Source organism: Sinocyclocheilus grahami, unplaced genomic scaffold (assembly GCF_001515645.1).
Source record: "Sinocyclocheilus grahami isolate Dianchi unplaced genomic scaffold, SAMN03320097.WGS_v1.1 scaffold156.1, whole genome shotgun sequence".
Taxonomy (NCBI): domain Eukaryota; kingdom Metazoa; phylum Chordata; class Actinopteri; order Cypriniformes; family Cyprinidae; genus Sinocyclocheilus; species Sinocyclocheilus grahami.
In genome coordinates this window covers 87,840-103,078 of record NW_015505335.1, presented here as the reverse complement: position 1 = coordinate 103,078, position 15,239 = coordinate 87,840, and the positions used below count along the sequence as shown (strand labels likewise).

The window sequence follows — 15,239 nt, the reverse complement described above, 5'->3', positions numbered from 1 at the left end:
AAGCGTTTGAGAGAGGCGGGGCATAGAGGACCTACAATAATGTACAGTATTTAAAAAATAATGTGTTTTTTGAACATTAAAGCATGTCAACATATTCTGTTACACCAAATACAGATCTTTAAAAAAGCATCATATGACCCCTTTAAATAAAATATCCCACTTTGAATTGGACTTTGAGCTTTGTAACTTCGTAGATCTTTTTTATGCTCAAACAGCAACATTACAGACTAACTAAAGTTGAAAAAGTGAAAAAGCATAATAGGACCCCTTTAAATTGTTAACGCAATGAAGTAACTCTATAAAAACGTGCATAACGTCTAAATTAACTCAAAATCAAATATAATTTCGTAAATTGCATAAACAATTATGAACAAAACAGCATCATGTATTTAATGCATTGCTTAATCTAAAAAGCCGAAGCGCCATTCACACAGATTGCATTTAAAAACATATGAGACGCAGTGACAAGGAATAAACCTCCACAAATTCGTGACTTATTTTCTAAAAGTTTAAACTTTTAACTTTGTATGGCTTTCTATACATCTCTTCTGTGAGACACGAGTGCAGCAGTCATATTTGTCTGTCTAAAAATGCACTGAATGTGCATTCTGTGAATGGCTTGGTTTCGGTTTTAACCTTTATCAAGATCTTCTCTACGCATGGCGCGTCTTGTGGGCTAGACTAACAAAACATTAAAATGCAACAACGTCACTTACATCATCACCGCATCTCGATCGCCCTGATGCACACCTAACATTCAAATGCAAATGTTTATTTTAAATTCGACTAATTCATTCTTTATTCACAATCTCCTCATCTGAGGCAGGCACAGCACTCATTTCAGCATGTGTTCATGTTTGTGTGTGCTGTCTGCATCACTCATAACATGTGCCTATATCGTGCGCTATATCGAACAATTTTTCTATCGATATCGAAGAAGGTGTACCGTCGATAAATATCGATACCGTTTTATCGCCCAGGCCTAAAACAAATTATCTTGAATGTCACAAACGTATGTAGCTTGCAGCGCAACAACCTACTTTCTCTGAAGGTTAGCTTTTAGTTTAACTATTTCTGTAGAGTACTTACAAGCTTAGCTAGTTATGTCAGTAAGTAGCTAGCTAGTAGTAAAACTGCTGGATAAAAAAACGTCAACAAAAAAAATGGAGAAACAAAATGGACAACAGAAACAAACAAATGGTAAAATGTTTTACAGTGTCCTTGTTACAGGTTAAATTGAACAATAATAGCTATAAATATAATAACTGTAAATTATGTATAATTACAAGCAACAAACTACAAACCAACAGTAAGTACATGTTGTTAATATTTAGTACTTAATTTGTATAATTATTAATAATAATAGCATATAAATAGTAGTCAAAAGAGCCAGACCCAAGTCTCTATGATATTCTGGTGCCCAGATATGGATATAGTAATGGACAGGCATAAATTGATGATTTAAGGTATTATTCATGTCTGTAGCTCAAACGGTGAGGGACAAGGTATACTCTGAAAAGTCTAACACTTAACGTTATGAAAACAAATGGGCAATAGAACCGGTGATGCCTGCCTTAGCAAACACCACTAATAATTGACAAAGTGGGGTGGAAAGCGGGTGCACAGCCAGAGGAACAGCGGCATGACATCAGAGGGCGGTGATTTCCAGAGAAAACAATCCAATCCAGTCGACAATCCAAAGGTCAAGGCATCGCAGTAAAGCCAAAGGTACATTTTTGTAAGCTTTGCCGACAGCATAGGGAATGGTTAACAAACAAAAGGCCCAGACAGGATCCAAAAGCAAAACCGCACAGATCCTGTGCCTGTCTTTTAAAACAAACAAAAACAGCACACCAGGGCCGGTTTCCTCCTGGACTGCACTAAACCCAACGCAGACTTGTTTCTTCCGTCGACCTCTCCCTCACCAAGGGCCAGATCAGGGTTCCTCTCACCCCTGACCCTATGGAGAGAGAGAGAGAAGGGGGTTTTGTATTTGCTTGGGTAAATTTGCACAAAGCCTGCTCCATGGGACACAGCAGGAAATGTGAGATTACAGTGTGTTTTTGCACTCTCAAACATTCTTGTTTGTCTGGCTTACACGGAGGCTAGTCACAAACGTAATGAGGAGAAATGCATGTTGACAACACGTCTCCGAGCCTTCGCATGGTGACTCATCCAATCTGGATCGGTTATGTCAACAGACAAAGCGGGCAGCACAGAGACCCGTCCCTCTTCTGCACACCCCTCTTATTTTAGTTCTTGTATCATATATGCAGCATAGAAAAACAACAAGAGCTGGGCCGTACCAAACCAACTGCACGCCTTGGATCCTGACAAGCCATCTGCTTGACACCGAGGTCGACTACAAACGCTTTTAAATGCTACACTTGGAGCAAGAGATCAAAATATCAGAGACAGACCCCAAAGAGGCAACAAATCAACCTTCCGCTGTACAAAAGCAACTAACATTTTAAAACACGTGTGATACGACAGCTCTGGAGGTTTCCATTTCTAGCCAGATTGCACAGATAGGCTAACCGTTTAGCAACTGGAAGTAGAGCTAAATAAACACGAATCTATTTCCTCTTGTGAGAAGCCATACGGAAGTGCTGAAATAAAGTGAAATTCCACCAGCATGAGAAGCACTAGACTTGCTGTCTCATATGACTCTCATCTATCTTCTCAGTCATGACGCTGCTCGTTTTATAGCTCCTTTCCCGCTTGCCGGCGATAGCACAGGCATCATTAGCTAAGTGTGACCAAGATGACAAGCCGTTGCAGGGGCGCTCGATAACACCAGGCCCAGCACCTTTAAGCAACACAGCACTTACTCAAGAGCGAACAGCTGGCACAGTCACCAGATAAGGAAGAGCTGGCCAGATTAGTATACAAGTAGTTTTTGAGTTATAGCATTTTGAATTTGGTGAAGAACATAATGACAGAAATATTATTTTGGGGTGAACCGTTTCTTTACTGCACTGTTCCTAGAGCCACTTTTGCAATAAATTAACTGGTTAGTTTAAAATTGCATATGTCTTTGCTTGTTTGTAATTGTAAGGACTATGATAGTTTATTGCAAGAAAAGGTATTAGATATTTACTTTTCTACGTCAGTTTCTGAAAGGCTACGTATACTTATAACTTGACACCAGTGCCGTTTTATAGCTCCTTTCCCGCTTGCCGGCGATAGCACAGGCATCATTAGCTAAGTGTGACCAAGATGACAAGCCGTTGCAGGGGCGCTCGATAACACCAGGCCCAGCACCTTTAAGCAACACAGCACTTACTCAAGAGCGAACAGCTGGCACAGTCACCAGATAAGGAAGAGCTGGCCAGATTAGTATACAAGTAGTTTTTGAGTTATAGCATTTTGAATTTGGTGAAGAACATAACAGAAATATGTTTGACAGAATTTGGTGACAGAAATATTATTTTGGGGTGAACCGTTTCTTTACTGCACTGTTCCTAGAGCCACTTTTGCAATAAATTAACTGGTTAGTTTAAAATTGCATATGTCTTTGCTTGTTTGTAATTGTAAGGACCATGATAGTTTATTGCAAGAAAAGTTATTAGATATTTACTTTTCTACGTCAGTTTCTGAAAGGCTACGTATACTTATAACTTGACACCAGTGCCGTTATTGTTAACTAAAACTAATAAAAATAATTTATGTTCATTGAAATGAAGATAAAATAAAAATATTAGATTAAATTAAACTTATAAAAACCTACTGCTAATTAAAACAAAAATAATTTTCCATCATTGAAATAAACCTGAAATATATATATATAACGATTTAAAAAATTACAAATGTTGCCTTGGCAACTAACCGAAATAAATTAAGATTTAAGTCATAGTAATAAAATGACTAAAACTGAAATAAAATAAATTAAAGCTAAACAGAACATTTGAAAAACAAATAAACAAAACTAGTAACAAGAGCACAAAACAAAATGTAACAATAAAATGAAAACTGAATATATAAAAATATATTATTATTATTTTTTTTTTTTTTAAATAGGCTACTATAATAGTATACAAAAAAATACTACGCTTAAATGACAAAGTTGTCCAGTGGTTTATACAAATTTTAATTGTGACTTTATGGTGCAATCTAACAGCTAAAGCGCATCAGGTTGTTAGCCTGCTAATTAAAATATTGCCGCTAAAAATATCAAAACTAAAATTTAAAAATAAATTATAATAAACTGGATACACTTGTCAACTATTCAGCTGTCTAGTCCACTATTGTGACCCATCCCTAACCAAAATTAACAGGGCCTCCTTAAGACCTTAAGACTAGTTTGTACACCACTGAGTTGATTTTGAAATGTAGTTTATGTAATTCTATTACAATTCTACTAAACGTGTGGTCGCATTAGCAAAATTTTGCGAACAAAAATGACTGGATTTCAACCACAAAAATTTGCCAAACAACAGTCAATCTGACCGAAACTCAAGGCGGCTTAGAGACAGACCTGTGCAACAGTTGTGCGTATTACTCAGACTGCCTCTTCTCTGTCCAGCCCTAATTTTACTCAAACACTGTCTGCCTCCGAGGTCATTTCAAGACGGCCAATTGCTTCACTCCACCCTTGTGACTGAATTCGCTCAGTAAGCACCGGGCAGTGTTAAAGGCCACTGCAATGGTAACGAAGTTTCTGCAAGCAGACAGCCTCATCTAACAGTTTCTGACAAGGTGCTAGCCTTCCGGCACCCTGGGCGCCTGCCGCAGTTTAAGCACAGACGTAAAGAGATGGGAAGAGGGAAGAGAGATTAGAGAGCCAGCGCAAGAACTCATGATAGCATCATGCCTTCACTCTTTCACACATTTGGGCATTTTCAGAGCCCCTTCTCTCATGACTGTTCATCTTCTCGTGATTAAATCTGCCATATCTAATTATACGTTACACTGCAACGATTCTCTCCCTTCATTTCTGCCTGGCAGGTAGAAACACAAGTCACAGTTGAGGCTATAAAAAGAGTTTCTAAATGGTAAATGTAATTTCTTTTTATCTGATGAAGTCATAATCAGGAAGGTTCACTTACAAGCTCCTGCTTGTGCTCTTTGGAGCTCTACTTGCACACATCAATGACGTACTAGAACACGATAAAGGAAAAAGGAAAAATCGTAAGTTTCTAGTTCTTAGAAATGCACTCTGAAAAGTTTTGAAGTTTCAAAAAACGCAATTCCATTTTCAAGAAAGGTTTCAATTTAATGTTATGTGGTGAAACCATTTATAAAACCACCAATAAAAAGTAATAACATATTCCAATATGCCTAATATCAAGAAACATTTCTTATCAATGTTGAAAACATTTGTGCTTCTTAATATTTTTGTGGAAACTGTGATACTTTTTTTCAGGATTCTTTGATGAATAAAAATTATTTCTTTGAAATATATATTTTTTGAAACATTATAAAATGTCTTTGTCACATTTGATCAATTTAATGTGTCCTTGCTGAATAAAAAAATCATTTAACCAAACAAACAAATAAATCAATCAATCTGACCCCAAACGTTTGAAAATCAGTTGTTGTTTTTTTTTTATTCTTACAAACACCATGAATTATTAATTTATAAATGTCATTAAGTTTTAGGGAAGCCACACCATATGGCATTTCACAACATGATATATATTGTCTTGTCATAACAAGGTCAAATTATATATTTCAAGAGCATTACTGACCTTAACACAGTCATGTGGGTCTTTTATATTCTGCATTTTTCTGGATGTTGGTTGGACCACATGACTTTGTTGGTCACACCAAATGACTGATTTCCCAGGTTAGGTAAAGGCTTTTCAAATAAATAATAAAATATTAAGCCTAATTAAACCACCTCAGGTTTTCTTTAAGAATGACATTCTTTTAATAACTTTTTTTTTTCAGTATATCGGTTTCATCACCCTGACATACGCGATTATATAATACAGAAACTAAAGACATGCGCATTATAGAAGAAGTGTATTTGAACCATAGTGTGAATTGCATTTTTACTATATTTTTAAATAAATAAACAGATCTGACAAAGAAGAGCAAGTCATTGACCCATAAAATGGATGCCAAACGAAGCACACATTTTTAATTTTGATGATCCGTTGACCGTTAGCAAATTATAGCCGAAGGAACGGAGGTATGTAATAATGTTCATCCCCCACAGAGAGGCCTAACATCCAGCTAAGCCCTTTCATACAGCAGTCTACTAGCCCTCCTCTGCTTGTTTTTTCACTTACCCCCCTACCAGGGGCATCTCTGGTGGACATCCTGCAGGAAACGGAGCATGGTTGAAGGAAAGAGGGGAATCCCAACAATCGCAACAAAAACGGCTAGGGCAACTTCAGAGGAAATGGAGGCTGAAAAGTCAAACAAAGAAGGCAGACCCAAAAAAAAGACTTTTTTGGAAATCACATGCCAAGTGTTTTCTTCCCTATAATACCAACAGCAAACACTGGAGACAACAAAAACATGTCATAAAGCAAAAAAACTGTGGTGAGTGGGAGGAGGCCGTGGCGACGATCCACTCGTATTTCTCTGCCTTGGTGTGAACCAAACACTCATACCCAAAGCCCAGAAATACAGACGCAAGGAGAACTAGCTTGAGTTTGGCGGGAGTCCGCCACGTCTGTGGGAGGTGAAATTCCTGAATGTTACAGAAAGTTCTTCCTGTGGGCCATCTCTGCTCTGTCTCTCTCTCGTTTCCCAGATGCTCTCATCTGTAGGTAAAATGCTGAGTCACCGAGAGCTGCACTCATGGCCACAGGAGTGGCTGGAGACCACAGAGAGACTGATTATTGACAGAATGTACATTGCTGATCCGCACAAGCCAATGCAGCTTCTGGGAACTGTCACCAGGGAAAGGGCTGGGAGGCTGCTTTATGAATATATAACGCTACCAAACCATTTCATAAGAGCTTTTGTACACTGATGCCTACACTTGGGCTGCATCCAAAATTGCATACTTCCCTACAAGATAGTAGACAAAAAAACAGTATGAGAAAAGAGTAGTATATCTGAATTCACAGTATTCATAAAACAGCAGACGAAAAGTTCCTGAATGACCTGCTATTTCTGGTGAGATTCTGAAGTGCTCATCCAATGGACACTTTACTATCCCATGAGGCCACAGTAGAGGAGTTCTTGTGAACGGCAGTGTTGTAACTGATGCTGGCAAGTCACATGACAGACAACATGACGAATGTAACACGTCCAGATTACATTCATAGGTATATTCAAGAAACGTACACCGTTCAAACTAGGCTGCTTATGTTGAAGTGTTTGGGATGTGGCTTTTAATGATAAGACCTTTTTTGTAATCAGGCTCTCAAAAAGTATATAAAAATTTGGATATAGATTTATCGGCCAACATATCGGTTATCGGCTTTCAAAAATAAAGAATTATCGGTATCAGCCAAAATTTTCATAACGGTGCATCCCTAGTTGTGTTGGAAATATTTATTATATTTGTATATGGAAAATCTTATTAGATTTATGAGCTGAACACCACATGCCACCACAAACTCATAATTATGAGTGGGAAACTCCGAATTATTTTTAAGTTTTAGAATTGGGGTTTAGGAAATGTGATTGACGCAATAAAGGTCATTTTTGTATTGATGGTAAATTTCTCGAAATTTGTTTAAATTTACAATAAAACTTGTTTTCAAAAACAAATTCAAAGTTGCATGTACAACTGGATTTACAGCACTTTCATAAATTGAATAAAAGCATAAAAAAACTACGTGCATTCTTTATTCATCATTTTGTAGAAATAGTTTTAAAGGGGTCATATGATGCTTTTTTAAAGATCATTATTTTGTGTATTTGGTGTAACAGAATATGTTGACATGCTTTAATGTTCAAAAAACACTGACTCCCTGTCTTAGAACTCTTAGACTCTCTCTCTCTCTCTCACACACGCACATAAGCACGCACACACACACACAAGATGCGCAAAACTCCGCATTTGAACAGTCAATAGCAAATACTTAAACTAATAACAAAACAGTAGCTGATTCAGAAGTGCCAGATTGTCATAGCAAAGTCAGAATTACCTCCTCTCCTAGGTTCACGAAACGGTCGTCCATAAAATGCATTGCTGTTCTGTTGTAAGTGATCTTAAAGATTCCTAAATGCATCTACTTTCGGAAGGCCAAATAAAGTGCTTTGGCTTTCGCCTAGAAACACACCGCGTCTCCCTGACATGCTGCTTCAACACTAACTGCGGTTACTGAAACCATGCCTTCTTGCTTTGCGTGCACATTTGGGCGGCATTATGCTAATATCTCCACATAGTGAGGTAGATATGTGGGGGCGTGTTAGAACGAGCCATTTTAGGGGGGCATGGCAGAGTCTTAACTTTGATAAAGAATATCTCTTTGGTTTTGAGACTTTAGTCTTTGCAACTTCAGGGATCTTATCTATGCACAATCAGCTTGTAACACTCCAAAGAGAAAGGAAAACTTGAAATCGCATCATATGACCCCTTTAAAAAATCTTGTCGAATATTTTGTAGAAAAGGTACATCGCCATCTTGCTGCAACCAAAGTGACTTAAATGCATCTGATGTCGTAATTACGACTTTCCAACTTGTAAATACAAACTATCCGGAAGGACTTAAAATCATATTTCACAGAACATATTTTAAAATACTTCACAGTGAACAAAAATGATTGAGTAGCAATACGTAAAATATGTAAAAAATAAAATAAAAATTACATTTGTTCAGCTGAAATATCGAGAGTTGGCGCACTGCCAAAAAAACTATACTATGAACAGCATACTGAGCTCAATTACTCAATGACCTAACTTTCACCAAAACGTTATTTTCCGTTAAAATTTTAGGCTGAATAAAAACTTTCATTTTGTTCAATTTCATTTTGGTGCAAAAATATTGCCACAGGTTTGTTATGCAGTTACTAAGGTGTTCAGGTTGGTTGTTTACAAGTGGGATGTTTTGGGAAGTGTTCGACAAGAAACGTTAGCTATACGCTAAGCTAAAAGAAAGCTTAACTTAAAGAAAGCTAGTTACAAAAAATGTCACAACTTTCTACATTTAAACTACTTTACATTGTTAAATAAATGTAAAATAAATTAACAGATAGAACAGAACTGACTGAAAGAACCAAAAGAATGATTCATTCTCAAATCGGACATCGCTAGATCCAATTATAAACAGATGACAGAAAATACCCAACGCACAATTTGATTTTGTAAATATTGCTTGATAAAATTAAAACTATCACACTAAATTCATACTTAATTACTAAATTAGGTTTGCTACTAAAAATCTGCATTATTTTAAAACTAGCAATGCTACAACAGAGAAACATAGCTTTGCTATTTGCAGCAAACGCTACACCCAACACTGTTTCAGGATGGTTGCTAAGGCTAAAGGTTTGTTTAAATCCCAACCCTATGAGTATGAGTAATAGTGATAGTGATGCTTGCCTTAGCAAGCACAACTAATTATTCAGTCATGACATGCTGAATTCAAGGAGAAAATGGAACTGGGAAAATAAATGAGAAGGATTAAATTACCAATCACCTTTTCTGCAATGTTTGGCAAGTGGACAGGTCTTATGGGCCAGACATTTGGCAGATGAACATTGGCTAACGCTGAAGACACAGCAAAAGGGCTTAGATAGATCACAGACGCTTCTGTTCGTGCAAATCACACATATATTAGCAAAGGTGGAAAGCATTTAGAGGGTGTACTTGTCCAGAAAATGTCCCTATTAATTCTAATGTCAAGTACAAATGACTAAATATCACGGTTATTATCTACCGCTGCGGCTCCAAAATAGCGCATACAGTGCCTAGACTGGACTGCATAGATGGTGACTGGCTCACATCAGCTGAAATATATATATGTGAGATAAGGTGAACGGGGCTGAGGAATGAGAGATTAAACTCTTATAAGCCCATGACGTTTATCAAGAGTTTCCATCGGCCGGCTCAAAATGTTGTGAATTTCTGGGACTGCAAAGCCGCTCCTACAACAGATTGCAATCATGTCTCTCTGAGTTATGGCTACCTGTTCAAAGTTACGGAGACCAGACACAACAACAAATCACTTGGGTTTCTGCAATGAATTCCAAAGCAGTCATAAGGGAAACTCACCCAAAAATGACAATTCGGTCATCATTTACACACTCATGTTGTTACAAACGTTCTTGTGTGGAGCACAAAAGCAGCTATATAGCAGAATGTCCAGGCTGCTCTATTCCATACAATGAAAGTACGTAGCCATACAGGTTTGGAACAACATGAGGGTGAGTAAATGACAGAATTATCATTTTTTGGACATATATCTCCTTAAAAACGCTCACTGTGAAACCATCAACAACCTCAACTATTAACCTTTACTCAGAGCACATGCAACAGGAGGAGAAACATGGCAGTAGTGCTTGAAGCCTAAAGAGTTTGATTGCGCGGAATCCTCCTGCATTCTTCACATTTCAGCTAAGGGGCTTGGAGGGGTCAGCGTTTAGAAATGAATGATCACAGGAAAGAACACACGCTTCACTTGAACAATTTAGAGTCTCTATAGTTCTGGCTTTGTAATAGGAAGACAGTATAACAAGTATGAGCTTTATTAAGCATGTACAGGAATACAAGCACATGCCATCCAAGTACACAGTTGCTATGTTTTAGAGGAATGTACTTTCAGCAAGGCACCGAAAGAGAATCAATTTCCACTTCTGAATAATCTTTTTGAGGCAGAGGGCCCTCACGAGTCACGGGTGATATTTATTCACAGACAAAAAACTAGTAAATGAACAGAATGTCTCATTTACTGACTATTTGTGCAATTCATCTGGTGCAAACCTGTTAAAGCGATAGTTCACCCAAACATTCTGTCATTTACTCACTTTCATGTCGATCCAAACCTGTATGACTGACTTTTTTTCTGCAGAACACAAAAACACGACATATAATGGACAACACTGGACCCAATTGGCTTTCATTTCAAACTATCCAACCCAAACTCATAAGAAAACATAACCATTTGGTGATTTCGTATGAATTTGAACAATATAATTTGTATCGTATGTATGATTTTTAGAAAAAAGCACAAAGGCCCACCTCTGTGTCAGTGGGATGCAAAAAGAATAAAAACTTAGTTCGTTCGCACGAATTCACACAAATTAGCCACTAAATCGGCAAAATGTTAAATATTTATGAATGGCATTTGGATTGTGTTGAAATATCGTCTTTTGTGTTTCACAGAAGGAAGTAAGGAAGGCTTGGAATGACATGAGGGTGAGTAAACAATGTCAGCATTTAAATTTTAGGGTGACGCATCTCTTTAAATGTCCTGTAAACGTGCCAAATAAGAAGTGAAATGAGTCTTTCTGCCAATACTCCGATGGGAAATGGCCCCAGAGTTTGGCTGAACAGACATTCCAACCCTTATCGTTCATTCCTGATTTGATGAACTTTCATCTGCATGACTTTATCGGAGGAATACAACTCATTTTTACTCAATCAAGACAAGCATCGTCAACAAATTCCACACCGTCTGACTTGCGCACTCACTGAGATTCTTGTGTATCTTCCAAACTACATCAAGTGTTCACTGAAGCAATACCAGTCCGATTCAATTGATATTATGTTGTCAAGCGGGTTTAAAAACGATGCCCCTGAACGCAAGAAGTCAACACATCACTAAAAGGTTTCAGCTAAGGACCACAGTCTAATCTATTACACATGTGACAGTTGGGTAATAGAACAAATATACACCACTCATCAAGCACACAAACACCAATTTGGAATATTAAAAATCAATGTAGACCGTGCCAGATAAAGTCCAGGCAGAAATTCACAACAGTTAGATCAAGAATAATCTGAAAATGATTTGCAAGCGCATCGTCATGAGTACTGACAGTTCAATATATCAGCCAACGAGCCAAGTCGATTAAAAGAATATTTATTAATAGGATATTTAGTCATTCAGACCAATAACTGCGCCCACTTAACAGATTAAAAGATGTATGACAATACATACTAAATACTAAGACAATACTAAATCAAATTCACTATAAGAAATAAATGAAATATCAAAAATGACTACTTCTATTATCAGCCATGCAAATAATCGCCAATCATTGAATAATGGCCAATTAATGGCCTGAAAATATGGAATTTGCTAGTTCCCATTACAAAACACTGTAACATCTGGGGTCTGAAAACCATGGGGTCTGAGTTGGTTGTTGCAATAACTTCAGACCATGACAGTATATATACAACATAAATGAACATAACAGATTCACACAGTTTTTTATGAAAAGTTCAGTATATGTGAACAGCTACTACGGCCATATTAAACTACCGTGCAATAATAGAACAGGACTGGACCTCAAACCAGTTCTCCAGCCTGTTCTGAATGCACAGGGAGTAGGTCGCTACCAGCTGTTTTCGGAACGTCACCAGCTAGAGGATTTTTCAACCAAACTCAAAACTTCCTAAACTGTATTTTTTTCAATCTGTAACACAAAATGCCATTTAGGGCCAAAGCAAAATGTTCAAATCAAAGAACAACTGGACTACATACTGCCTTACGTCAAAAGCAACGTTCCAAAAAAGCTCAAGATTAATAATAATAATAACCACTTTTTCATGCACAACATTTTCAGATTACGGTCTACATTTCCGAATAAGTGAGCCAAAACTGTGTTTAATAAACCAGGAATTTTGGCGTAATCCAGTTACGGCATTCATGCTAAAGTTTATATGAGGCTTACATAAACAGAATATGCTCAAACCCTGAATATTGTTGTGCATGTAAACACAGTCCATGTATCAGATCTGAGTCAAAGCGTCAGTGCTTTATCTGGGTGATGCCAGACATTCGAAACCTAGCAATCATTATGTTTTTGGCTTTGATTATCAGAAACCAATTTACCAGAAATCATTTTGAAAGATGTAAAGCATGAAGACTGCTCTGAACACATATATTGCCTGACAGCTGTAAGGCTGGGTCTCTGAGCATAGATATGAGAACATGTTAAGAGGCAAAGATGTAACAAACTCCAGATCTGGGAGATGGAATATTAAACCAATCACAAAATATCACATGGAAACCAGATGTAGTTCAATGGAAGAACAAATCTACATACGCCCCTCTAGTTTCCTCTAGACAAAGTAAATAGCACAAGTTTGCTTACAAGAAGCCCACGGATTTAGGAAATGTAGATGAAAGAAAAGAAAAAGACTGGTGCATACCACAGCATGCCTCCCTCTCTCTTTCACTCTTTATCCTGCAGCAGCAGTATAACCGGCTCAGAGATTCATCAAGATGAGGAAGAAGAACAATAATAATAGTCCAGCAGTAGTCCCATAAACAGTTCACCTTCTGCAGCTGTCCGACCGCAACACAAGCTCTTCTTTCAATGACTGATTGTATTCTGAAAGTTTCCAACAATCTGATCTGTGGCTCTCTTCCCAAACGCAGCACAAAAGACACAAAAACATCGAAGGAAAACCCAGACTGGAATATCAGATCACTGTTTCTTGTTGGAAAGGAGGAGGCGTTGAAGCACAGAGAGAGAGAGAGAGAGAGAGAGAGAGAGAGAGAGAGAGAGAGAGAGAGAGAGAGAGAGAGAGAGAGAGAGAGAGAGAGAGAGAGAGAGAGAGAGAGAGAGAGAGAGAGAGAGAGAGAGAGAGAGAGAGAGAGAGAGAGAGAGAGAGAGAGAGAGAGAGAGAGAGAGAGAGAGAGAGAGAGAGAGAGAGAGAGAGAGAGAGAGAGAGAGAGAGAGAGAGAGAGAGAGAGAGAGAGAGAGAGAGAGAGAGAGAGAGAGAGAGAGAGAGAGAGAGAGAGAGAGAGAGAGAGAGAGAGAGAGAGAGAGAGAGAGAGAGAGAGAGAGAGAGAGAGAGAGAGAGAGAGAGAGAGAGAGAGAGAGAGAGAGAGAGAGAGAGAGAGAGAGAGAGAGAGAGAGAGAGAGAGAGAGAGAGAGAGAGAGAGAGAGAGAGAGAGAGAGAGAGAGAGAGAGAGAGAGAGAGAGAGAGAGAGAGAGAGAGAGAGAGAGAGAGAGAGAGAGAGAGAGAGAGAGAGAGAGAGAGAGAGAGAGAGAGAGAGAGAGAGAGAGAGAGAGAGAGAGAGAGAGAGAGAGAGAGAGAGAGAGAGAGAGAGAGAGAGAGAGAGAGAGAGAGAGAGAGAGAGAGAGAGAGAGAGAGAGAGAGAGAGAGAGAGAGAGAGAGAGAGAGAGAGAGAGAGAGAGAGAGAGAGAGAGAGAGAGAGAGAGAGAGAGAGAGAGAGAGAGAGAGAGAGAGAGAGAGAGAGAGAGAGAGAGAGAGAGAGAGAGAGAGAGAGAGAGAGAGAGAGAGAGAGAGAGAGAGAGAGAGAGAGAGAGAGAGAGAGAGAGAGAGAGAGAGAGAGAGAGAGAGAGAGAGAGAGAGAGAGAGAGAGAGAGAGAGAGAGAGAGAGAGAGAGAGAGAGAGAGAGAGAGAGAGAGAGAGAGAGAGAGAGAGAGAGAGAGAGAGAGAGAGAGAGAGAGAGAGAGAGAGAGAGAGAGAGAGAGAGAGAGAGAGAGAGAGAGAGAGAGAGAGAGAGAGAGAGAGAGAGAGAGAGAGAGAGAGAGAGAGAGAGAGAGAGAGAGAGAGAGAGAGAGAGAGAGAGAGAGAGAGAGAGAGAGAGAGAGAGAGAGAGAGAGAGAGAGAGAGAGAGAGAGAGAGAGAGAGAGAGAGAGAGAGAGAGAGAGAGAGAGAGAGAGAGAGAGAGAGAGAGAGAGAGAGAGAGAGAGAGAGAGAGAGAGAGAGAGAGAGAGAGAGAGAGAGAGAGAGAGAGAGAGAGAGAGAGAGAGAGAGAGAGAGAGAGAGAGAGAGAGAGAGAGAGAGAGAGAGAGAGAGAGAGAGGGAAAAACAGCTTTGTATCGTTGTGTCTTCCCGTGGGTTCACCACGTTGTTCCGGAGCACTTATAATTTCCTTTGTTGTGTCCAAAACATCCCGAGTTGTCCATGTTTATCAGACATTCCAGCCGTCAGCACGCGGTCTGTGCGGAACAGCGCAAGTCTCCAGCGGAATAAAGGACTTCTCCCAGCATTAAGGCGAAATTCAGTGACGGAGCGCGTGTGAATGTGTGTGTTAATGTGTTTTTTCAGCTTCCCAATAATGGCGGCCCTTCTCCCGTTCTCGGTCTCTCCTCCCTCCTCTGTAGTCTCGCGCATGGACACAATTACCTCACACACACTCACACACTCACACTCTCTCTCTCTCTCTCTCTCACTCACACACACAC

The 15,239-nt window shown here is 39.0% G+C and overlaps 1 protein-coding gene across 1 annotated transcript in view; it reads right to left on the bottom strand.

Moving 5' to 3' along the window:
* Positions 1–13,540, bottom strand: part of LOC107592666 (rho GTPase-activating protein 35-like) — a 113,077-nt gene extending 99,537 nt beyond the window's left edge. The window contains exon 1 of the mRNA XM_016282206.1: positions 13,228–13,540. The gene's annotated coding sequence lies outside the window, so the exon portion shown is untranslated. The remainder of the gene's footprint in view (positions 1–13,227) is intronic.
* Between the last annotated feature and the right edge of the window lie 1,699 nt (positions 13,541–15,239).